The following is a 23,322-nucleotide window of genomic DNA, read 5'->3' as shown; positions in this document are numbered from 1 at the left end:
GACTGGTTGGATCTCCTTGCAGTTCAGGGGACTCTCAAGAGTCTTCTCCAACACCACAGTTCAAAAGCATCAATTCTTCAGCCCTCAGCTTTCTTTATAGTCCAGCTCTCACATCTATACATGACTACTAGAAAAACCATAGCTTTGAGTAGACAGACCTTTGTTGGCAAAGTAATGTCTCAGCTTTTTAATATGCTGTCTAGGTTGGTCGTAGCTTTTCTTCCAAGGAGCAAGCGTCTTTTAATTTCATGGCTGCAGTCACCATCTGCAGTGATTTTGGAGCCCAAGAAAATAACTTCTCTCACTATTTCCATTGTTTCCCCATCTATTTGCCATAAAGTGATGGGTCCGAATGCCATGATCTTATTTTTCTGAATGCTGAGTTTTAAGCTAACTTTTTCACTTTCGTCAAGAGGTTCTTTAGTTGTTTGCATTCTGCCAATTCTCTTGCTTTTTCTATGATCCAACAGATGTTGGCAATTTGATCTCTTGTTCCTCTGCCTTTTCTAAATCCAGCTTGGACATCTGGAAGTCCATGGTTCGCATACTGTTGAAGCCTGGCTTGGAGAATTTTAAGCGTTACTTTGCTAGGGCGTGAGATGAGTGCAATTCAATCATTTGAACATTTTTTGGCATTGCCTTTCTTTCTGGAACAAAAACTGACCTTTTCCAGCCCTGTGGCCACTGCTGAGTTTTCCAAATTTGTTGGCATATTGAGTGCAGTGCTTTCACAGCATCATCTTTCAGGATTTGAAATAGTTCAACTGGAATTCCATCACCTCCAGTAGCTCTGTTCATAGAGATGCTTCCTAAGGCCCACTTGACTTCACATTCCAGGTTGTCTGGCTGCAGGTGAGTGATCACACCATTGTGGTTATCTGGGTCATGAGTATCTTTTTTTGTATAGTTCTTCTGTTTATTCTTGCCACCTCTTCTTAATATCTTCTGCTTCTGTTAGGTCCACACCATTTCTGTCCTTTATTGTGCTCCTCTTTGCATGAAATGTTCCCTTGGTATCTCTAATTTTCTTGACGAGATCCCTAGTCTTTTCCATTCTATTGTTTTCCTCTATTTTTTTGCATTGATCATTGAGGAAGGCTTTCTTATCTCTCCTTTCTAGTCTTTGGAAATCTGCATTCTGATGCATATATCTTTCCTTTTCTCCTTTGCCTTTTGCTTCTCTTCTTTTCTCAGTGATTTGTAAGGCCTTCTCAGAAAACCATTTTGCCTTTTTGCATTTCTTTTTCTTGGGTCTTGATCACTGCCTCCTGTACAAATGTCATGAACCTCTGTCCATAGTTCTTCAGGCACTCTGTCTATCAGACCTAATCCCTTGAATATAGTTGTCACTTCTACTGTATAATTGTAAGGGATTTGATTTAGGTCATACCTGAATTGCCTAGTGGTTATTCCTACTTTCTTCAATTTAAGTCTGAATTTTGCAATAATGAGTTCATGATCTGAGCCACAGTCACCTTCCAGTCTTGTTTTTCTAACTTATTTTAGTCGTTCTACCTTATTTTCATTTTTTAAGCTTTAGATTACATTTTATTATAAATTTCAATAGCATACATAGTATGTTGAACAGTGAAATCTTAGGAATATGTTCTTGCCTTTGTTAACTTAAAATTTACAGCAATATTTTTATTTCTTAATGTTATTTTCTAGTTTATGTATATAGGAAAAAAGCCCTTTTGTACCTGAAATGAGAACAAACTCAGTAGTATTTGTGTATGTATGTTACTCTCAGTTGGGATGAACTCTTCACGACCCCATGGACTGTATAGCCTGCCAGGCTTCTCTGTCCGTGGGATTCTCCAGGTGAGAATAGTGGAGTAGGTTGCCGTTTCCTTCTCCAGGGGATCTTCCTGACCCAGGGATTGAACCGAGGTCTCCCCCATTGCAGGCAGATTCTTCACCATCTGAGCCACCAGGGAACCATTGTTTAGAGACATTTTCTTGGAACTAATAACGTAAGTGGTCCTTTAGATGCTGTTATATACGTGATAAAAGTGCTTGACATGGAGTCAAGTCAGTTCCTGAAAATTTCTGCCCCTTGCCCACAGTAGTTGGAACAGTTCTCCCAGTCATTAGCCTATGAGATTACCCAACTCATAAAAGCTAACCACACCATATTCTGAGGCCACTCTCATCTTCTGAGATGGCCCATACACTGTCTGTGATGTGTGTTTCTCTCTAAATAAATCCACTTCTTACCTATCACTTTGTCTCTCACTGAATGCTTTCTGCAATGAAAGATTAAGAACCTGAGCTTCATTAATTCCTGAGACAAGGTGTGTGATCTCAAGTGGAACACTGTGGGTTTTGGCCAGATTCAAGTCCTGGCCATTTGGGTTCAAGTCCCAATCTGAGTTACATGAGTTCACCTCCCCACAAATCCAGGAAACTCTAGTTCATTTTTGGAAACTCCACTCAGGACCAATGCCACTGTGAGGCCTGGAGTTGCTCCAACTTAGTTGGCATCAGCTGTCTGGGGATGGGGGACGGTGGGGAGAGTGTAGTGGTGGTGAGATGTCATAATCTTCATGCAAGACACCCCAGTCTCTATAAGTGGTTCTTTTAAAGACCTTTACTTGGTGTATGCTATGCACTAGGTCCCCCACAAATTTATTATGTTGAAACCCTAATCCTTAATATGATGGCTTAAGATGTGTGACCCTGGGAAGTAGTTAGGTCATGAAGGTTGGTCCTCATGATGGAATCAGTGCCTGAATAAGAAGAGACACAAATAAGTTCAGTTTCTCTCTCTTCATCTACCATATAACTAGCAGGAGAGCTCTCGCCAGACATTGAATTGCCCAGCACCTTGATTTTGGACTTTCCAGCCTCCAGAACTGTGAGAAATAAATCTCTGCTGTTTAAGTTACCCAGTCTACAGTGTTTTTGTTATAGAAGTCAAAACTGACTAAGACAGCTTGAAAAACAGAGCAAAGCACTCTTCCCACCATCCCATGGGGAGATAGGACCAACATGCAAAGGCATCCTTAGCAATCTCCTTATTCCTCCTGTAGAGAAGCTGACTAAGAACTGAAAGACAGGTTCAAGATGGCAGAGTAGAAGGATATGCGCTTATCTTCACCCGTGAGAACACTGAAATTATAACTAGCTATTGAACATCCATCGTCAGGAGGCCACTGGAACCCACCAAAAAATGATACCCCAAGTGCAAGGACAGAGAAGAAGCCCCAAGGAGCGACAGGAGGGGGGCAATCACAATAAAATCAAATCTCATACCTGCTGGGTTGGTGATCCACAATCTGGAGAACCATAATACCAAAGAAGTTCTTCTACTGTTGTGAAGGTTCTTGGACCTACATCAGGCTTCCCAGCCTGGGGATCTGGCAAAGGGACTGGGAATCCCCAGTGATCTGAATTTGAAGGCCAGTGGGATTTGTGGAGAAGGCAATGGCACCCCACTCTGGTATTCTTACCTGGAAAATCCCATCGACAGAGGAGCCTGGTGGGCTGCAGTCCATGGGGTCTAGGAATCAGACATGGCTGAGCGACTTCACTTTCACTTTTCACTTTCATGCATTGGAGAAGGAAATGGAAACCCACTCCAGTGTTCTTGCCTGGAGAATGCCAGGGACGGGAGTGTCTGGTGGGCTGCTGTCTATGGGGTCACACAGAGTCGGACACGACTGAAGTGACTTAGCAGCAGCAGCAGTGGGATTTGATTACAGGACTTCCCCAGTACTGGGGGAAACAGAGACTCCACTCTTGGAGACCACAAACAAAACCTTGTGTGCACCAGAACCCAGGGGAAAGGAGCAGTGACCCCACAGAGCACTGGGCCAGATCTACCTGTGAATGTTGGAGGTGTAGGTTGGCAGTGGCCTGCCTCAGGAGCAGGGGCACTGGCAGCAGCAGTCCTTGGAGGCGCATGTTTGAGTAAGTCCACTTAGAGGTCGCCATTAACCTTCCCATATAGCCTGGGTCACCTGAGGCCAAACAACTAACAAGGAGGGAGTACAGCCCCACCCACCAGCAGACAATTGGATTAAAGTTTTACTGTCCTGCCCACCAGAGCAAGATCCAATTTTCCCCACATGCAGTCCCTCCCATCAGGAAGCTTGCACAAACCTTTTATTCTCATCCACCAGAAGGCAGACAGAAGAAGCAAGAACTATAATCCAGCAGCCTCCAGAATGAAAAGCTCAACTAAAGAACCTGAGCCTCAGTAAGTCCAGACACCAGTTGGGTTGATTCCTAATAGAAGATTGTGGATCAAAGTCTCAGTCTTGAATGGCTATATTGTTTCAGAAATATCTTTGCTAGGCTTAGGATGTATTTACCTGCCTTTTGGCCCCTCGGTGACCCTGGCCCCTGCCAGACACAGATGTACAGAGGCACAAACACACAGACACATATTCACAGACACTCCTCATGGAAAAACAAATCCTCCATCTTCATACTTCTTATTTGTTCTCTGGTCCTCTTTCTATAACGTGTAATTCATTGACAACTTCCAATGCAATATCTCAAGCTACAGATCTTTCTTGCCTTCTAAGCTCTGGCAGGATTTGTGTGTCTTTTGTCTTAGGCTTTCCCTTTCCACTTGCTATTCAGGAAAAAATAATTCCTGCTTGTGTTTTTGGTGAAAGAAAAGACATTAGTGTGTGATAACTTTTGAGTACCAAACATACACAACTGAATTGGAAACAGTCTTTGGAAATTTTGCTATGTTAACCCACAGGAGTGCTTCTAATGCCCAGAATTTAAGGCACTATGGTAGCTGGTAGAAGAGACAGTTTTGGAGTTTAGGACCTTCTTTGTTGTCTTCGGGAAAGGAGTACATCAAGGCTGTATATTGTTACCCTGCTTATTTAATTCACATGCAAAGTACATCATGAGAAATGCTGGAATGGATGAAGCACAAGCTGGAATCAAGATTGCTGGGAGAAATATCAATAACCTCAGATATGCAGACGACACCACTCTTATGGCAGAAAACAAAGAAGAACTAAAGAGCCTCTTGATGAAAGTGAGAGAGGAGAGTGAAAAAATTGGTGTAAAACTCAACATTCAGAAAACTAAGATCATGGCATCTGGTCCCATCCCTTCAGGGCAAATAGATAGGGAACAATGGAAACAGTGACAAACTATTTTTTTGGACTCCAAAATCACTGCAGATGGTAACTGCAGCCATGGAATTAAAAGATGCTTGCTCCTTGGAAGAAAAGCTATGACCAACCTAGACAGCATATTAAAAAGCAGAGACATTACTTTGCCAACAAAGATCTGTCTAGTCAAAGCTCTGGTTTTTTCAGTAGTCATTTATGGATGTGAGAGATGGACTATAAAGAAAGCTGAGAGCCGAAGAATTGATGCTCTTGAATTGTGGTGTTGGAGAAGACACTTGAGAGTCCCTTGGATTGCAAAGAGATCCAACCAGTCCATCCTAGAGGAAATCAGTCCTGAATATTCATTGGAAGGACTGATGCTGAACCTCAAACTCCAATACTTTGGCCACCTGTTGAGAAGAACTGACTCATTTGAAAAGACCCTGACGCTGGGAAAGATTGAGGGCAGGAGGAGAAGGGGACTACAGAGGATGAGATAGTTGGATGGCATCACCAACTCAATGGACGTGAGTTTGAGCTAGCTCTAGGCGTTGGTGTTGGACAGGGAAGCATGGCGTGCTGCAGTTCATGGGGTTGCAGAGAGTTGGACATGACTGAGTGACTGAACTGAACTGAACTTGTCTTCAATTCACAACATGTAGACAGGTTTATAAAGAATTTATTCTGCAGGTTGTGTGTCACCTATTGAATTGGTTTTGGGTGCTCAGCCAAAAAATGAGGCAGAAAAAGTTTTATTTCCTACCTTGTACAATAGTGGATATTGTCCAGATTTCTGTACATTAAAGAGTAAACTGCTTATGATTTTTGCAAGTAGAATTATTTATCATTAAGTTTTGTCCTTTAAAAATAAAGCTAGAGTTTTGTGGAGACAAGAGTTTCTTTTTATACAGTTTAATATTCCAGCTTTTCATTCTTTTGTTCCTCTTCATTAGTCTTTAAGAAGTGAGTCATTGTAACGCAACGGAAATGTACAAGACTGCCCCCTTCCCTCCAGCCTTCCAGCCTGAGGTATCCATTTTCTCAGTAAAGATTGTTACAGCAGAAATGCGAAGAGAGGAGTAAGTCCAAAAGAGACAACAAACATCATGTATTAACACATACATGTGGACTCTAGAAACATGGCACAGATGAAGCTATTTGCAGGGCAGGAATAGAGATGCAGACGTAGAGAGTGGATACCAGAACCTGGAGAGAGAGAGGGTGCGACGAGCTGAGAGAGTAGCATTGACACATGAACACTACCATGTGTAAAGTAGAAAGCTAGTGGGAAGCTCCTGTGTAGCACAGGGAGCTCAACTTGGTGCTCTGTGAAGACCTCACGGGGTGGGATGGGGGTGCGGGGGATGGTGGGAGGGAGGCCCCAGAGGGAGGGGATATATGTATGCATGTAGCTAGTTCACTTTGTTGTACAACAGAAATTAACACAAATTATAATGCAATTATACTCTTATTAAACAAAAATGCGAGACAATTTTTGACTTTTTATGATCACAATAGGCTCTCAAGCTCTGATTCCTTTTCAGCCCGTTCATTTACTAACTTCTACTCAGACTTTGTCATTTGGCTGTGGTCTGAGGTTTCCTGAATTCCTTCTCCAGTTTATGATAAGTCATTAAAATTACTCATGTTTCTTAGCCTTTAGAGAGTTCTTGCTGGAACTTTCTTTCTGTCAACCTTGTACCCCTCCCTCTGTAATATCAATATCAATAGGATTTCAGTGCCTATTACATAATAGGTGGTCAATAAAAATTTATTGGGAAGAGGAAAATAGGATTGGGACGTATTCTTAGTCATATTTTGCAATCAATAAAAACTACAATACACTAGGAGCTAGAAAAGTCTTTCAGTACAAGATCAGGTAGTAAATGTTTTATCTCTTGCAGGCCATCCAGTTTCTCTGCCACTGTAACAGGAAAGTAGCTATACATGATATGATTGGGCATGGCTGTATTCCAATGCAATTTTATTGCAGGAAGGGGGACCCCTTCCAGGGCCTGAAAGGGGGCTTTTGTCTAACACTCTGACAAAGCAAGAGATTTTATTGGGAAAGGGCACCTGGGTGGAGAGCAGTAGGGTAAGGGAACCCAGGAGAACAGCTCTGCCACATGGCTCACAGTCTCGGGTTTTATGGTGAGGGGATTCGTTTCCAGCTTGTTTTTAGCCAATCATTCTGATTCAGAGTCCTTCCTGGTGGTGCAGCCTCGTTCAGACAAGATGGATGCCAGAGAGAAGGATTCTGGGAGGTGGTTGGACATGCGGTGTCACTTTTTGACCTTTCCCGGACTCTCCTGGTTCATGGTGGCTTATTAGTTCCCTGTTCCTTACCAGGACCTCCTGTCGTAAAACAACTCACGCAAATGGTTACTACTGTGCCTGGCCACAGTTATAAGGCATCAAGAGAAAAGGCTCAGCTTTGTTAACAATCTGTTAAGTATTTGGGCCTAATCATATCATAGGCCCCAAGAGAATTAAACCTATACTAAATCATCCCCTACCTATGACTTTAAGACAATTGAGAGGATTTTTGGGAATCACAGGCTACTGCCACGTTGGATTCCAGGTTATGGGGAACTTGACCGGCCTTTGTATAAACTTATAACTGAAACCCAGCAAGCCCAAACCAACAAACTGGTTTGGTCTCCAGATGTTCAAAAGGCTTTTAAGGCCCTTCAGACTGCTCTTCTGCAAGCTCCCACTTTGAGCTTGTCAAAGTGTCAGAATTTAATTTGTTTGTCACTGAAAGAACAGGTATGGCCTTGGGAGTTTTGACACAACCCTAAGGGCCTCACAGCAAGCTATAGCGTACCTGAGCAGAGAATTAGATGTAGGGTCACGTGGGTGGCCACACTGTCTAAGAGTTAATTGCGGAAACTGCTTTATTAACACCTGAGGTCCTCAAAATTATTAATGGACAAAATCTTACTGTACTGACTTCTCATGATGTGAGTGGAATCTTAAACTCTAAGATTAATATTTGGATGACAGACAGTAGGCTTCTTAAATATCAGTCATTGTTGTTAGAAGGACCAGTAACTAATCTTAAAGTTTGTGGAAATTTAAATCCTGCCGCTTTCCTTCCTGAGAAGGAAAATGAAACACCTGATCATGATTGTTCCCAGTTTCTAACTTTAAACTATGCAGCTTGGGAAGATCTAATGGATATCCCATTAGACAATCCTGACATGGAAATATTTACAGATGGCAGTTCTTTTGTTCAGGATGGGAAGCGCAAAGTAGGTTATGCCATGGTGATGACTGAACAGGTTTTAGAAGCAAAATTTCTCCCCCAGGGAATGAGTGCTCAGCTAGCTGAGCTTGTTGCTCTGACCCAAGCTCTAGAGTTAAGCAAAGGGCAGCTAGTAAATATCTACACTGATTCTAAGTATGCTTATTTGACTTTACATGCTCATGCTGCAATATGGAAAGAAAGACAGTTTAAAGTGGCAACAGGAGGACCTATTAAGCATTTCAGAGTGATTGAGAGACTTTTAACTACTATATATTGTCCTAAAGAAATAGCTGTTATGCACTGCAAAGGGCACAGCAGGGTCTGGAGTAAAGCAGTCAAGGGTAATCAGATGGCTAACTGTCAAGCGATAAAGGCAGAGCTTTAGGAAACCCCTTCACTGCAGACGCCTTTGATCTGGACAGGTCCTGTGGAACAGGAAAGACCACAATATACTGAGGAAGAATTAGAAAGATATGAGAAAAGAGGAGCAAAGATTACTAATAAAAGGTGGTTACAGTCCAAGGATGGACAATTAATAATTCCTGAAAATGCTCAATGGAAAATTCTTAAGGGTTTACACCAGAGTTTTCATTTAGGTGTTGAGAGTACTTACCAGATAGCTTCTCATTTGTTTGAAGGTAAAAATGAAATGAAAACTTTAAAGAACATTATCAAAAGATGTGAGGTTTGTCAGAAAAATAACCCAAAGACTGAAAAGCTAGCAAAATCTGGGTTTCAATGAAATGGAAAATATCCTAGAGAGGACTGGGAGATTGATTTTACTCATATCCAAAGGCAAGTGGATATTCTTGCTTACAAGTTTGGGTGGATACTTTTACTGGATGGATTGAGGCTTTTCCCTGTTGTAGTGAAAAGGCTAAGGAGGTTATAAAAATTTTAGTTCATGAAATTATTCTCAGTTTTGGGCTGCCATGTAGCCTTCAGGGTGACAATAGCTCTGCATTTAAAGCTGCTGTAACTCAGAGGGTGTCAAAATCTCTAGGAATAGAATGTCGCTTACACTGTTCCTGGAGACCCCAATCCTCAGGAATGGTTGAAAATGCCGATGACATTATTAAGAGACATCTTCTGAGCAAATTAACTCAAGAGACGCAGGACAATTGGATTAAAGTTCTACCCATAGCCTTAATGAGGGCTTGAATTGTCCCCCAAAAGGAGGGACTTTGAATGTATTATGGAAGGCCCTTCTTACGCACGGACGTTGTTATAGCCCCTAGGCTTGGAATTAACTAATTATGTAACTCAGCTCTCAGCTTTTCAACAGGCACTAAAGGAACCCCGGGATGTGACTCCTGACCCCGCCTCTGAGTCAAGCAAGCCTCTGTTTGAGCCAGGAACCAAGGTCCTGTTAAAAACACTGGGGTCTGGGGGCCAATCCTTCGAGCCCCTCTGGGAAGGCCCTTATCAGGTTATTCTTTGTTCTCCCACAGCTGTCAAAGTGCCAGGAATTGATTCTAGAGTACATCACACATGAGATAAGAGGTGGCACCCTGACCAGAACTAAGTGACTTCATTTTATGTCTTTACTTTCTATGCTCTGACTTTGTACTTTTCAGATGGGCCTGATAATCTATGTTAGCCTGCTTCTGCTGACTCCAAAAATCCTGAGTCTACCATTTGATCCTCAAGACAATGCCTTCCTGTCTGGGGCTCATTCCTACGCTGCATTCCACAATCAGTCTAACTGCTGGGTCTGCAGAGCGCTCCCCTCTTCATCAGTGGAAGGCTTCCCATGGTGGGGATCTCCACTTCAAGGAAAGGACTTCCTCCAGGTTTGTGAATACCTTCGACAACCACAATCATATGTGATGCCTCTTCTTAATCTGATGACATCTAACACTCCAAAGATGGACTGGTGCAACACCCTGTACCTTCAGTTCAGTTCAGTAGCTCAATCATGTCTGACTCTTTGTGACCCCATGGACTGCAGCACACCAGTCCTCCCTGTCCATCACCAATGCCCGGAGTTTACTCAAACTCATGTCCATTGAGTCGGTGATGCCATCCAACCATCTCATCCTCTGTTGTCCCCTTCTCCTCCTGCCTTCAATCTTTCCTTACCTTAACTCTGTACCTTAACTGTGGACATAATGTGACTTTTAACTTTGCTGATTGTTCTGTTTTTGCTGTTTGCTCCCTGCATCTGTAGCTGTGTGGCTGGATTTGTTTCTAGTCACATGAAGGCTTTTAAGTTACAAGTGGTTGCTCAAACTCCTGCCACTGTGGCAGCTTCCTCCAACTACTACTTGGGGCCCCTGGATCAGAGACCCTCAATACGAGGGTTAGGAGAATATGTTGCATCACCAGTTTAGGGAAGACACCCCTTCTCAGCTCAGAAGCAGTTACAGAATGAGAACAATGCCCCTTTTCCTAAGCAACATAATTCTCCTAAAAGAAAAGGGGGGAATGAGAGGGTGACAGGCAGGAAAGCCAGGGTCCTCCAAAGGGAGGAAATAGGCTGCAAGTGTCAGACATTTTTAATCTCTCTCTTAAGCAGCAGGAGGAAACAAACTACAAGTGTTAGATTTTTTTTCCCCTTTTCTATACAAATTTAACAAGAGTTTCTTTTAAAATTCTGTGTTTCCATAACAACACTTGGTTCCACCTGAACTTAACTGTACTCAAGACTTGAGCTAACCAACGCGGTTTTTCTTATGGAAATGCTTTCCTTAAGCTATGCTAATAAACTATGTATTTACTCTAGACTCTGTCTTCAAGTCGGTTTGCCTAAGACTCAGAACCGACTTGAAAACCAGTATGTTTTACTCATGAAAATGTTGTCTTAAGCTATGTTAATAAGACTGTGTATTCACTTGGAAAACTGCCTTTCTTCAAGATTCGTGTCAACTTTATGGCCTGGGACAACTCACCTTGTGCCAATGTCATCCCAAAATGCATGCTGCGGGTGAGGGGTTGGTGCCAGTCTCTGAGTTTTGAGACGTTTCCTTTCTCTAATTAGCAGACTGTTAGTAGCTGTGTAACATCCAGCTAAAGACTAGCAGGGGGGCACTCTTTCTGACCCCTTCTGATGTCTATGTCAGAGCTCTCTCTATCTCTTATACTTTAATAAACCTTTGTTACACAAAAGCTCTGAGTGATCAAATCTGGCCCCAGATTTAACTCCTCTCCTCCGGAGGCCAAGAATCCCGGTGTCTTTCACAGTTCAGCAACAACCTTTCAGCCAGGATGGGTGGTTTCAGTCAGTGTGCTTCCCCTAACAATTTTATTTACAAAAACAGATGGCACACAGATTTGGCCTTGGGGATCTCAAGTTTGCTAGCTCCTGCATAGCTCTGTGGTGAATAATTGCTTATTAATGCAGGAGACTCCGGTTATGTGGGTTCAATCCCTGGTCTGGGAAGATCCACTGGAGAAGGAAACAGCAACTCACTGCAGTATTTTTGCCTGGAAAGCCCCAGGGAGAGAGGAGCCTGGTGGGCTACAGTCCATGGGGTCACAAAGAGTTGGATACAACTTAGCAACCGAACAATAACAAAAACAGCAGCAATAAACTAAGGGTGGTTTACTGATTTAATTCCACCCCAAGAGTGTATTTGTATATGGCTATTCTTCCCCAGAACTCAAAAGTAATTTTACAGATTTAACCGATATTAATAGTATATTCTGGTGGAATAGTGGTGTCAACTAAAAAACATGTACAACTTGAGAGTTGTGAGTTAAGTTTTATTTGGGGCAAAATGAGGACTCTAGCCCAGGAAGCAGCATCTCATATAGCTCTAAGAGACTCTCCAAAGTGGCAGTGGGGGAAAGTCAATATATAAGGTTTTGGTGTTGGGGGAGTTCAATATCATGAAGCACTCATTTTACAAAAGGTTTTTTGTTGGTCATGAGGATCTGATACCACCATGAAGGGATTTAGTGCTTCTCTAGATATGAGGAGATGCAAAGACTGAGATCATAAAATCTGTTCCTAAAAACATCCGACTATCTAAAGAACCATCCTACCAGATTCCCTGGAGCACAGGGTGCCTCACTCCACCCTGAACTCTCTCATGGGTAGTTGAAGGTCAACAGCTATAGCAGCATGGGGTTCAATCTCCGTGGAGGCAGATGGCAAATGCCTTTGTTGTTCAGTCATTGGCAGTGCTCTTGGTAAGAACCAATTTGTAGTTGACAGTGATTTTCTCAATAGTTTGTTAGTGGTCTAGCAGATATGATAGTCAGCCAAAAATGTGTAATTTACAACTGAGAGGAAACTTCCCCTGCAAGACAGAGCAGTCCCACTAACTCTAATGTGCTTGTGAGTGGATGGAATGCAAGGAATATCAGCTGTTCAAGAAAATAGTACATTCTTAAGAACAATCTGTTCCCTAGGCTCTCCCAGGTCAACAGGAGGGAGAATGGACTCTTTAATGGACAAGAAATATGTACTAAATAAAATTTTAACTTTGGCTCTGTTTATCAAAGGAAGTACTCGTTAATCACAGATTTCTATTTCTCTGAGTCCTCCTCTTCTCCCACCATTTCTGGACATCTTTTGTTAGGTTGGCCTCCTTCCAGGGCTCCATGTGGTCCAAGCTGGATCTTTGCTTATACACCAGGTCAAGATGCAAGGGTGACAGGAAGACAGACTCTAAGATCTCTAAAGTCCCATCCAGTCCTCAGATTCACAAGCTTCTAGCTCCTCTCCAAATGCCTCTTTTCCATCTCAGCCCAGTCTGGCTTCGACACATTTCCTAAGTTTAAATTAGCTCTTCCTTCCCTGATCTACAATTGCCTCTTTAGGCTACAGCCCATGTAGCAAGGTTATTTTGAATATTAATCTGATACCTGGGTATTTCCCTTTCCATCTGTGCCTTACCTTTACCTGAACCCAGGGACATTTCCAGTCTCTAATCAAACACCCATGTAAGCAGTTTCTTATGCTTACTTACAAAGACTATATAAGCCTGGGACTGAGATCATTAGGCGAACATGGCAGAAGGGCAATTGGTGTGATTTTTCCAGTGGTCACGTATGGGTGTGAGAGCTGGACCGTAAAGAAAGCTGAGCACTGAAGAATTGATGCTTTTGAACTGTGGTGTTGGAGAAGACTCTTGAGAGTCCCTTGGACTGCAAGGAGATCCAAGCAGTCCACCCTAAAGTAAATCAGTCCTGAATATTCTTCGGAAGGACTGATCCTGGAGCTGAAACTCCAGTACTTTGGCCACCTGATTCGAAGAACTGACTTATTTGAACAGATCCTGATGCTGGGAAAGATTGAAAGCAGGAGAAGAAGGGGACAACAGGGGATGAGATGGTTGGATGGCATCACTGACTCAATGGACATGAGTTTGAGTAAACTCTGGGACTTGGTGATGGACAGGGAGGTCTGGCACACCACAGTCCATGGGGTCACAAAGAATCGGACACAACAGAGGGACTGGACTGAACTGACTGAACTGAGGAAGGTATAAAGGCTGTAGAATCTTCAGAGTGGCGCCAGAGAGTGGAAGGAAGGACTAGGATGAGGAGGGCATCAATGCTACACTCTTCTTAGGATCAACTTGCCCTCAGTAACCTGTTATCCATGGACCACTCATGATCCCACAGTTCTGGATCTCTCCTCTGAACAGACTTGGGGTACTTGCATGGGAGGGGAAATTTCTTTTCATGTTCTATTCTCTTGGGTTTTCTGGCTGGAGCTCTGTAAATTGGACAAACAAAACACAAATTAACACGGAATAGAAGTTTATTTGCATGCATTTCACAATTACACAGTACTCAGAGTATTCAGAGGTGCTTAACTCAGAGAGCTGGTAGAATTTGGGCTTGTGGCTTAGACGGTAAGAATCCACCCACAGTGTAGGAGACCCAGGCTCAATTCCTGGGTGGGGAAGATCCCCCAGAGAAGGGAATGGCAACTCACTGCAGTAGTCTTGCCTGGAGAATTCCATGGACAGAGGAATCTGGCTGGCTTACAATCCATGGGGTTGCATAGAGTTGGATACAACTGACCGACTAACACTTTATTTTAGTATTTTAGCAGGGTTTCCCCAGTGACTCAGCAGTAAAGCATCTACCTGCAATGCAAGAGATGTGGGTTTGACCCCTACATCAGGAAAGATTGCCCTGGAGGAGGAAATGGCAACTCACTCCAATATTCTTGCCTGGGAAATCCCATGGACAGAGGAACTCTGAATACTACAGTCCATGGGGTCATAAAGAGTTGGACGTGAGTGAACATGCACATAGGGAAGTATCTTAGCAAAGAGACATTAACTACATTTTTGGGAAAGTGACATGACAAAGGAGAAAGACTTTGAGCTTCTGGGCAATAAATTGTGGGAAGGCAAATACATGGGAAACGAATGGTAGAGAAAAGCTAATTAGTAGAGTTTGTTATGTGGATCTCTCTGGTGCCTTCTCCAGGCTGATAGGAGCCTAACTTGCCTCAGCAATTAACTTTTTCCCTTCCTGGTAGGGAGCGGAGAAGGGATGCCTTTGTAAATTTGTGTCCTGCTTTTGTGCAGAGAGGAGGATGGTAGAGACCTTTTCTTAGATCTGCTTCTTGTCAGTCACTTGCAGCTCAAAAATAATCCTTATGCCAAAGAGGCATATTTTGGGGTGGCATTTTCTGCCACCCTAGCATCACCTTGTCAGAGCAGGAAGAGTGAAAGAAAAATATGCTGTCCTGGCTTAGATGGAACTGCCTGCAACAGTTGTGAATTTCTCTGTGAGATGAAACCATGGTGGACCCACTATCATTATTTGGCTTGTTTTCCATTACTTTTCTGTTAATAAATTTTTTCACCTCAAAATGGATAGAATAAGACCAACCTTGTAGAGTTAGTGTAGGGATAAACTAGCAGAATGTGTGCAATGCTTGTAGAATGTTTATAGTATACCAAAATAAAGAATTTTGGTAGAGGAACCAGAGATCAAATTGCCAACATTCACTGGAACATCAAAAAAGCAAGAGAGTTCCAGAAAAACACCTACTTCTGATTTATGGACTATGTGAAAGCTTTTTACAGTATGGATCACAAAAAACTGTGGAAAATTCTTAAACAGATGGGGAATACCAGACCACCTGACCTGCCTCCTAAAAAGTCTATTTGCAGGTCAAGAAGCATCAATTAGAACTGGACATGGAGCAACAGACTGGTTCCAAATAGGGAAAGGAGTACATCAAGGCTATATATTGTCACCCTGCTTATTTAACTTAGATGCAGAGTGAATCATGTGAAATGCCAGGCTGGATGAAGCACAAGCTGGAATCAAGATTGCTGGGAGAAATATCAATAACCTCAGATATACAGATGGCACCACACTTATGGCAGAAAGCAAAGAAGAACTAAAGAGCCTCTTATGAAAGTGAAAGAGGAGAGTAAAAAGTTGGCTTAAACCTCAACATTCATAAAACTAACATCATGGCATCTGGTCCCATCACTTCATGGCAAATAGATGGGGAAATAATGGAAACAGTGAGAGAAGTTATTTTCTTGGGCTCCAAAATCACTGCAGATGGTGACTGCAGCCATGAAATTATAAGATGCTTGCTCCTTGGAAGAAAAGCTATGACCAACTTAGACAGCATATTAAAAAAGCAGAGACATTACTTTGCCAATGAAGGTCCATCTAGTCAAAGTTATGGCTTTCCCAGCAGTCATGTATGGATGTGAGAGTTTGACTATAAAGAAAGCTGAGCACTGAAGAATTGATGCTTTTGAACTGTGGTGTTGGAGAAGACTCTTGAGAGTCCCTTGGACTGCAAGAAGATCCAACCAGTCCATCCTGAAGGAAATCAGTCCTGAATATTCATTGGAAGGACTGATGCTGAAACTGAAACTCCAATACTTTGGCCACCTGATGTGAAGAACTGACTCATTTGAAAAGACCCTGATGCTGGGAAAGATTGAAGGCAGGAGAAGGGGATGACAGAGGATGAGATGGTTGGATGGCATCACCGACTCAAAGGACATGAGTTTGAGTAAACTCCAGCAGTTGGTAATGGACAGGGAGGCCTGGCATGCTGCAGTCCATGGGGTTGCAGAGTCAGACATGACTGAGCGATTGAACTGAACTGAAAATAAACAATTATTACCATAAGCTTCTGCAGTCTTACTCCTGGGCATATATCTGGAGAAAATTATAATTTGAAAAGATATATGCACCCTAATGTTCACTGCAGCTCTATTTACAATAACGAGAACATGGAAGCAACCTAAATGTCTATCAACAGATGAATTCATAAAGAAGATACAGTACCTATATACAAAGAGAAAGAATGCCATTTGCAGCAACATAGATGGACATGGAAATTATCATACTGAGACAAGGAAGCCTGACAGAGAAAAACAAATATCATATGGCATTGCTTATATGTGGGTTCTAGAAAAAAAAGATACAAAGGAACTTATTTACAGAACAGAAAAAGACTCATAGGCATAGAAAACAAACTTATGGTTTCCAAAGGGGAAAGTGGGGAAGAAGACATTAGGAAGTTGGAGTTAACATATACACATTACTATACATAAAATAGATGACCAACAAGGACCTACCACATAGTACAGGGAACCATATTAAATATTTTGATAAGGGAAAAGAATCTGAAAAAAATTGTGTATATATTAACAGAATCCCTGTGCTGTACACCTGAAACTAATGTATTATTGTAAATTAATTATACTTCAATTTAAAAAAAGAAAAAAAATTTTAAAAAGAAGCAAAAAAAAAAAAAAAGAGGTATTATTATATTAGATGCTCCCTGAGGATAAAGTTTTATTCTTGACTAATACCACATGATGACTCATGTGACAAAGTATCACCAAAATATGAAGTTCACTGGAAGTCCTTCCTGAAACTACACCACAGTGATGTCACATTTATGAGTCTTGGCAGTTACAAATCTGCCTTAAATGTTCTTATTTTTCTTGAACCTTGGGTTCAATTCAAACGCCCGCTTCTCTGTAATCCCCTTCTCAACACCCCTCTGCCCCAGCCTTCCTAGTGGTTTGTTTGTCTCTCTTACATACATTACATTATTTTTGTACATGTCTCATTCTCTTCTTAGTTTGTGACCACTTGGAGGATAATAACAGAGCTCATGTTTTATTGCTCTCTGTATCCTCAATATCTGGAAAGTCTGACAGCGTAAATGCTCCATGTGTATTAAAGTTGGGAGCAAGCCTTCAGCTTCTGGAGCTCTGCTGATGTTTGCAGGGCAATCTGAGTCTGGAACTCTGGTTGTGGTGGTTGTCCAGTTGCTAAGTTGTGTCCAACGCTTGTGATCCAATGGACCGTAGCCTGCCAGGCTCCCCTGTCCATGGAATTTCCCAGTCAAGATGACTGGAGTGGGTTGCCATTTTGTTCTTCAGGGGATCTTCCTGATCCAGGGGTTGAACCCGGGTCTCCTGGATTGCCGGCAAATTCTTTACCAACTGAGCCATCAGCTCTGGTTAGTGTATATGAATGTTCCTTGGGCCTGTAAATGCAGCTTGGAACTAAAGACATATGATCTAGTGTTAAAAAGCCTCTGAGTTTTTTCCATCTTTTTACTCTTAATCTCTTTTTAAGTGTTCTCCAATTACTGCCAAAGAGAACATTCTAAAGGAAATCTATTCATTACTTTCTTGGTTAAAACTTTTCAGTCTTCTCTTGGTTAAGGGATAAAATCAAACCTTTCAGATGCCATCCAAGACCCTGTGTAACTCGATCCTGTCTGCCTCTCATGGGTTATCTTTTGACGCATCTCCTCCATTTTCCCCATCCCCTCCCCCCCAGTACACACGGCCACCTGCACATTCCCACTGGTACACACAGTCTCCCCACATCTCTCCACTCTGCACACCTCTCCACTTGCCACGCACCTACCCACTTTAGAGATGTTGCTGCTGCTGCTGCTAAGTCGCTCAGTCGTGTCTGACTCTAGCAATCCCATGGACTGCAGCCCACCAGGCTCCTCCGCCCATGGGATTTTCCAGGCAAGAGTACCGGAGTGGGGTGCCATTGCCTTCTCCGAGAGATGTTGAGTTCCAAGTAATTATCTAAACGGATTATGTTGCATTGTTGTTGTTGTTGTTTAGTTGCTAAGTTGTGTCTAACTGTTTTGCAAACCCATGGACTGTAGCCCACCAGGCTCCTGTGACAACCGTTTGGGAGACAGACAATTCAGCTTGACCTACTTCTTTGCATTTGATTTCCCTCTCATGTCTTGAAACTCTGGTTTGTTCCTTTTTCCTTCTGTCAAACTGGGCACATGGAAGAATCTGTCCTCAAACTGACCCAGATCCCAGGGAAACTTTGCTCGTCTTTCAGTACTCAGCTGAAGTGGTCCTTCTTCAATGGCACTTTTCCTAACTCTTCTCCAGGGTAGAATTCATTTTTCCTTCCTCACTCATATCTCCACTGTGTTCTGTTCATTCTTCTACCATAAGACATGCGACACTGATGTGCTTTAGTAGTATACATAACTTGTTCTTGTTCCCTGAGGATTTGAATATTGTTGTTCGGTCGCTATGTCACATCCAGCTCTTTGCGACCCCATGAACTGCAGCGCTCCAGGCTCCCCTGTCCTTTACTATCTCCTGGAGTTTGCTCAAACTCATGTCCATTGAGTCAGTGATGCCATCCAACCATGTCAGTCTCTGTCGCCCCCTTTTCCTCTTGCCCTCGACTTTCCCAGCATCAGGGTCTTTTCCAATGAGTTGGCTCTTTGTATCAGGTGGCCAAAGTATTGGAGCTCCCTGAAGATTATATTTTATTTATTTTTGTGTCCTCAGGGTCCTGCACACTACAAGGTTCATAACAGATGTTCAATATACATGAGATGAATAAATAAATGCATAAATGAATGAACACGTAATGAATAACAGAATTTAATCGTTCACCTCTCTTTGCCTTTAGGTCAGGTTTCCATGGTAAATAGACCTTTACATCTATAAAGACATAAAACAAATTGGATTTAAGCAAAATATCTGATCCTGGTGAGAAGTGAAATGTGAGATGTGCAATAAATTGTGGGTATCACAGGTAGTTCTTGCCATGTGCCAGGCACATTAAATTGAGACATTTAACTTTTACAACAGTCTTTTGAGGTGGATACTTTTACAAACAAGGCAGTAGAGTCACCAGAAGATCAGCTTGATCAAGCTCATAAATAACTTGACCAAGCTCATAAATGGCACAGCCAAGATTTGAGCTCAGGTGGTCTGGCTCAGAGGCCATGCTTATAACCATAATATTAGACAGACTATCAATACTAATGAAGGAGACATGCTGAAGTTTCTGGACTTATGATTATTATTTATTTATTTTTTAGAAGAAGATTATTTTTAAGTCCAGAGTAAATGGTTGTTTTCTAAAGACTGCTGAGGATCTTCTTAAAACCTTGCTATGTGACAAGCTTACAACCTTACCCAGTAAATCATTTCTATATTTAATGATGGGTCTACAACTCCTTCCAGAATTAAATCTAGATTTCGGATCAGTCAGTTCAGTTCAGTTCAGTCGCTCAGTCGTGTCCAACTCTTTGCAACCCCATGGACTGTAGCACACCAGGCTTCCCTGTCCATCACCAATTCCAGGAGCTTACTCAAACTCACGTCCATTGAGTCGGTGATGCCATCCAACCATCTCATTCTCAGTCGTCCCTTTCTCCTTCTGCCTTCAATCTTTCCCAGCATCAGGGTCTTTTCAAATGAGTCAGTTCTTCCCATCAGGTGGCCGAAGTATTGGAGTTTCAGCTTCAACATCAGTCCTTCCAATGAACATTCAGGACTGATTTCCTTTAGGATGGACTGGCTGGGTCTGGGGCTTCCCTGATAGCTCAGCTGGTAAAGAATTTGCCTGCAATGCAGCTGACCCCAGTTTGATTCCTGGGTGGGGAAGATCTGCTGAATAGGCTACCCACTCCAGTATTCTTGGGCTTCCCTTGTGGCTCAGCTGGTGAAGAATCCGCCTGCAATGCAGGAGACCTGGATTCAATCCCTAGCTTGGGTAGATCCCCTGGAGAAGGGAAAAGACTACCCACTCCAGTATTCTTGCCTGGAGAATTCCATGGACTATACAGTACCCATGGGGTCACAAAAAGTTGGACAGGACAGAGTGACTTTCACTTTCAGATCTTGGATATTGCTGTTTAAATACCCACTTTCCTTTTTATTTTCCTTCTTTAATCATAATTGAAAAAAAAAATTACAGCAACTTCTCCTTATCTTCCTGGAACCAAAATTTGTTGAGGCTTAATTAGAAAGTATTTAGTGGTTCATTCTTTTACTTTGGAATCCAGAAAGCACCTACCAGTATTTTGGGTATATTAATACAAATTTACCATAAGCCTTACTCATTCCTTGACCAATATCATCATTGGTCAAAATACAAAAATCAAGACATCCTGCAGCAGAGCAAGGGGCTCCATGGGCCCAGGCGTTCTTCCTCTCATATTGCCATTGGGTAATTACCACAATGCTATCCTTGTGCATGCAGACAGCCAGTGATTCTTACATTGCTAATATAGTCTCATATCCTATCTAAACTCCTTTCATGGAATTTTGTGGAGAAGTGATAAACTCTGAGTCAGAGCGTGGGTGAAAGAATCTCCAACCACAAGATTCACTGACTCGAAGCAAAACGGCCATACGTTTTTAGAGTGGCAAAAGTTTCTTACTTAGGATTATTAAGGACTATGCTAAAGAAAGATAAGCAACTTGAACGGTTACTAAATATACCAGGCATGCATGGGGCTGAGATAGGTGGGGTTATGTGCAGCTGAACAAACACGATGACTATTTCTGTAGGGACCCTGAGTGTTTGGCACTTTGGGTTTGATGATGTACCTTGCTATTTAAGGAGTGTGGGAGAATTATCCTATCTGAAGTTCAGAATAGACTTTTCTCTTCAAGAGAAAATTATTTTTAAGTATTTGAATGATTCTTGAATAGAATATACCTATCATAAAAATTTACAATCTACAATTCACGGTTCCAAGATGAGATCAGAGGGCCACAGATGTAATTGGCACGGTATGGGGAATTTATTTTTTCTTTTCTACAAAAATCTGGTTCTGTTAGAGTGAAAGCAATTTTCAGAGAAATGAATGATTATTGAGATGAGATTACTCATGAGGTATGTGGGGATTATTTGGGTGAAAAAACACTTTTCTTTTTTTCCTTTTAGGCCTGAACCATTATATTTAGATTCATGTTCAAATGTATGGTAGAAGTTATTAAAAGTATTAACATTTAAATGGTTGGCATGTAATTAATGGCTATCAATCTGGTTCAAAGTGCTCTAGCTATGCCTGGAATTATAGGAAGATTTTTCAAGTATTTAAAAAAAGAAATTATCCTGAAAGACAGTGTCTGATAAAGGGTTCAGGCAGTTTGAGTTCATGTTTAAACAAGCATCAGTCAAAAGATTTATCATTTTGAAAATCAATCTCCCTTGTAAAAGATATCTGAGTTGTTTATGAGTTACTGGCACTTTTTTATGAAGCTCCAGTTGCTGCTTTTCTCAGAGAACTGGGAAGTCCCTTTTGATTTTAGCTCTGTTCTATGAACAGCACTCTACCTTCAGAGAAAGGACTCTCTCTTTTTTTTTTTTCCTAACTAAAGGAGTAAAACTAGAGCAAAATGGTGACTAGACACAGTGGTCTTAATGGAAAGATTTTCTCACACAAGTAGTCTTCATGCCCCAAATTCCATCAGTTACAATGCTTTAGGAATTGGATACCTGTCAAAATGACTTGAAAAGAAAAACACATTCTTTGACTTTGGAGGGATGTATTTTTAGGGTCAGATGATATGAGAGGGGATCACACAGTATCAGGATAGTTGACCTGGGATGACCAATGAGAATAAGCTGAAAAAGCAAAACAGTGGCTTATTTTAAGGTATAGTTAACGCTTTATAGAAAAACAGCAGGGAGCTCAGAGAAGAGGCAGAGAGGGTTCTGACAGGTCAAATCTGGAGAATGTGAAGCCTGCAAGGCACATCATAATTGTAACACAACTGCTTATTTCATACTCTGAAGGCTTTCAGTTCCAAGTGAAATCAATGGATAAATACTTTTTGAAACCAAATATTTTTCAATGACCATTTTAAAGAAATAGAATCATACTCATTTTTGGGGGTGTGGTCATAAAAAAGTTAAAGAACAACAGTGAAGAAAGGCATTAATCCTGTGGCAGAAAAGAACCCGTGAGTAATTTTTTAAAGTAAAGTTTTTCAACATTATTTGAGTTGAACTAATAGATAAAATTAAACTTAAGTGAAACCAAGGAAATAAATGAATTTTAGATGGATTTCTTAATCCCCAAAAGTTATTTTTCATAAAAGGTTCTCTTTAAAGAAAAATATATAAAATTTAAAGATGGATTTTGTGTATTTTAAAACATGATATATTTCCATTTTAGATGGTAATTTTTTTCATATTTATTTATTTATTTGGCATGCAGGATCTTCATTGTATCATGGGGGAGCTAATTGTGGTGCGTGGACTCTTTAATTGTGGCTCATGGGCTTAGCTGCTCCACAGCATGTGGGATCCTAGTTCCCAGAGCCGGGATGGAAGCTGAGTGCTCCGCATTGCAAGACAGCTTCTTAACCACTGAACACCTGAGAAGTCTCTGGATGGCAGTTTTTAAACAGCCACTCTGAAGATGGGGATTTTATTGTACCACTTTGTTTTTCCCTCCCTTCTGTCATAGAGTTAGGGAACTGCAACCAAATCTGGCCTTCTGCTTGCTTTTGTTAATAAAATTTCACTATAACTTGTCCAATTGTTATGCTCAGTTTTTTGGGGTATTGTGTAGTCTTGCTTTTGAGCTATAGCTGTGAAATTAAATAGTCTTGACAGAGGCCATGTAGCCCAATAAATAGTAAAATATTTACTACTTGGCCTTCTTTCAGGAAATTTGTTGACTCCTGTTATTGTTACTTTTATACTATTTATAATCTGCTTTGTAACCATAATTCACGTGCTTTCTGGTATCATTACATTTAAATGGATACAGAGCTCACCATA

At 41.7% G+C, this 23,322-nt stretch overlaps 1 long non-coding RNA gene across 1 annotated transcript in view; it reads left to right on the top strand.

The window, feature by feature from the left end:
- LOC133249973 (uncharacterized) overlaps positions 1–23,072 on the top strand; it is a 37,503-nt gene extending 14,431 nt beyond the window's left edge. The window contains exon 2 of the long non-coding RNA XR_009737193.1: positions 22,754–23,072. This is a non-coding gene — a long non-coding RNA (uncharacterized LOC133249973). The remainder of the gene's footprint in view (positions 1–22,753) is intronic.
- The last annotated feature ends 250 nt before the right edge of the window (positions 23,073–23,322 follow it).

The sequence above is a fragment of the Bos javanicus genome, chromosome 1 (assembly GCF_032452875.1).
Source record: "Bos javanicus breed banteng chromosome 1, ARS-OSU_banteng_1.0, whole genome shotgun sequence".
Taxonomy (NCBI): domain Eukaryota; kingdom Metazoa; phylum Chordata; class Mammalia; order Artiodactyla; family Bovidae; genus Bos; species Bos javanicus.
This window is presented reverse-complemented; position numbering and strand designations above follow the sequence as displayed.